Source organism: Propithecus coquereli, unplaced genomic scaffold (genome assembly GCF_000956105.1).
Source record: "Propithecus coquereli isolate 6110/MARCELLA unplaced genomic scaffold, Pcoq_1.0 Scaffold48, whole genome shotgun sequence".
Classification (NCBI taxonomy): Eukaryota; Metazoa; Chordata; class Mammalia; order Primates; family Indriidae; genus Propithecus; species Propithecus coquereli.
The window spans coordinates 7,398,281-7,401,846 of record NW_012150618.1 but is presented as its reverse complement, the minus strand read 5'-3'; positions in this window follow the sequence as shown (position 1 = coordinate 7,401,846).

Below are 3,566 nucleotides of genomic sequence, written 5' to 3'. Positions count from 1 at the left end.
TTTTTTTTTTTTAATGTGACTTTAAATGCAGGCTTACTTTCACTGTACGATGGTGCTTTACCTTTTGTTGCCAAGCTCTGTGTACCACCTGCATTCCTTGGCTTTCTGTTATTTCATGTTGATTGTGTATCATAAATTTCGACCTCTGCCACTTCTTTTCAGATATTATTTTGATCTCTATTCCCTTACCGAAGTGATTTTATCTGCTTATATTGAGGAAACACTATTGTCAATGAAAGACATTTATTTCTAATGCCCTGTATTTTGGGACAGTATTTCATAAGAAAATACATTGTATTTTTGTGTGCTTGTTTTGCATATAAATTCTGAGACATAAGACTTTTTATATATGTGGGGCGTAGGGAAGACAGCAAAAGAAAATCGCAATTATATAAATAATCCAAGTTAGAAGAGGATGGGTATTGTCTATAAGTAATGCCTTCAGGCTGTGTGATTTTAACTTGAGCAACATAACTTGTTTGCATTACTATAAAAAAATCCACAATCATGAATGGAAAGACTACCAATATATTTTGGAGTACAGATGAATACAAAGTATCCTTCAGCTCCATAACTTGGCTAATTTAAGAAATGTCTGCACCTTTCCTTGTGTATTACAGTCTTTGTGTAAAAATTCCTCCTTCCATAAGGGAAACTGTAACATGCAAAGAGCTCTTCAAGTGGACTGTGGCTTTAAGAGGGGCTCCTGGTCCAGCAAGGGAGGAGGAAGACTGGCTACAGATAGGACAGATTCCACCCACATCTAGGCCCCTCTTGAAATCACAGTATTCTTAGTGCTAATGGGTGGAACAAACTAGTTGATAAATTTTTATTTCTTGCTTTTATAATCTTACATGTAAGTTATCATTTTAAAGAAAATGGTAAAACAATGAGATGCAGTTTTCTTGTTTTATTATTTTTGGTGTTACAATGCTCTAATGATGTGACTGAAAGCTTATTTTTTTCATCTTCAGCTTTTACTTCTAACCTTTTGGAAATGATATTCAATGAAAATAGCTAAATAAACAAGTAATAGCATTTAGAAAATTTTTGCTTTGAAAAACTGAACTGTGTATTTTTTTTTTTAATCTGTCTGTCAGATAGCCACATGTACTAAGTGCTGGCCAAAATATTGTCTCAGTGCCAAGGGGCATTTCTAAAGAAATAGAAATTCTATAGCATGGGTGGGACGGGAGAAACAAAACTGAAAATAAACAAAATCCCAAACAAATAGGATGTCTAATCATTTTAGGATTGCACAGATATGTAGACAAATAATGATATTTGATAAGTGAATCCTAACCCACTTTCTGTTTACCTTTTCAGGCCCTAAACTGAGCTACTCCCCATATGGTTCCTGTTCTCCAGCCCTACATTACAGCACCCTGAGGAGTCTCTCGTGTACATATGCATCAACCCAGCCCCTCAAGTCCCGGTGTCCTTGCAATTGCACTCTCTCAGCCTGGAGGGTTTTGCATCTCAGATGCTGCTTCCTCTGGGAAGCCTTCCCTGGTTCTCCACCCCAAGAAGGTTAGGTGCCTGTTCCTCTGGGTTTCCACAGCCCTTCTACATCTCAGTTGTTGTTGTTTTTGAAATCTCCATCCTGCTCCTTCTGCAATGCATCTCAGTTTTGTCAATTTCCAGGTAATTATTTCTTAATGTCTATCTCCCCAAATAGACATCATTGATTGATTCATTCATTCAACATACAGTGGTGTTAGGGGAATGAAGGCAAGTATCAGTACTTCCTGTCCTAAAGTAGTTCAAAGGGAGTAGGGGAGACAGAGTAGCACCCCAACAATTACAGTCCTGTGTGAAAAGTGATGTAAGAGCCTGATGGTCCTGTTCAGAAGGGGCACTTAGCCTGGCTTAGAGGTCGAAGGAGTGTCAGGAAAGCTTCATGGATGGTGCTATAATTTGAATATTTGTCCCCTCCAAAACTCACGTTGAAATTTAAGCCCCAGTGTGGCAGGATTGAGCAGGGGGGCCTTTAAGAGGTGATTGGGTCACAAGGGCTCTGCATGAATGAATGCATTAATGGCGTTAGCACGGGAGCGGGATTGGCAGCTTTGTAAGAAGAGGAAGACAGACCTGAGCTAGCACACTCAACCTCCTCACCACGTGACGCCCTGCACCACCTCAGGACTCTGCAGAGTCCCCATCAGCAAGAAGGCTCTCACCAGATGCTGTCCCTTGACCTTGGACTTCTCAGCCTCCATAACGTTAAGAAATAGATTCCTTTTTTTTTTTCAATCAAGTACCCAGTCTCAGGTATTCTGTTCTAAGCAACAGAAAGTGGACTAAGACAGATGGGGAGACACTTGACCTGAGGCTCATCGGATCAGAGACGTTGGCCAGTGAGGCAAAGTTAATGAAGGTGGGGACGATGCTGCGAGCAGAGGGATGCGGGTGTGGGTGCTGTGGGAAGAGGAACAGGATCCATTCCGGGAACTATAGATGGGCCTGCCTGGCTAGAAAGCACAGTGCTGTAGGGGACAGAGAAGACTTTCTGCCCACCCGCTGAAGGTTCAATAATTGAGACTATGAAATAAACTGAGAGAAGGCAGATTGAGAGGAGAAAAACCATATTTCATTATATATGCACAGGAGTCCCACAAAATATGAGACTTGACGAAGTGCCAGATGACTGGAGTTTACGGAGTATCCCTGTGCTACAGAAAGGAGCAGGGGCTCGGGGCTTCTGTGGGGTGGTAGTGACACAAATTACGGGAGAATGAGGGGAGGAAATGTGTGGCGAACAAAGGTTGTCTTGTTATGCTGATAAAAAGTCTCTCGGGTAATAAAAGTTGTTTCAGAGTAGCCCATCAGAAGAATCTGTGACAACCTGTGGCAAAGTCTATGTGGGCAAGGTGTCAACCTTCAGTCTCCCCTCCCATCATAAGATCTTCCCTGGTTGATGAGTTCCTACGACAACTGCTTTCCTTTCTAGACGTACATTTCTTTTACAAAAGGACAGCTTCTCAGAGCTACTCCCCTGTGTGCAGTTTCTCAGAATAACCAGCTCAAAATATGCCAAAGAAGTTTATCCAGAGTGGCATATTCTGGTCTCCTTACAGCCATATTTCAGGGTGGCGTGTCCTGAGCCCCCAAGGTAAGCATAAGAGCAGCCAGGAAAGAGTTTAGGGCAGGGTATAGAATCCCTGATATGTCATGCTGAGGAATGTACACTTTATTCCGTGTGTCACGGACATTTGTTTTAAAGGGATTTAAATAAAGGAACAGCAAAGTCTTGTGAACACTTTGGAAAGATCATTCTAGGAATGAGATGGGGACAGAATAGAAGAAAATGAACATAGAGGCCGAGAGTCCCTTCAGGAAAAGTAGAAATCGAAGGCTCAGACTAAAGAGGTGGCGATACAGCAGCAGGGAGGAAACCAATTCTGAAGATATCTAAGGCAGAGAATAGACAGGCAGAGCAGGTTCATGGCGGATAAGGAGGAGTTCAGACTGGGAGTGCTGACTGACAAGTGTCAAGGAAACATCCAGAAGGGAAGCCCGGTAGTCAGCTGGATATTGGGATCTGGAGCACGGGAAAGGAGTCTGGG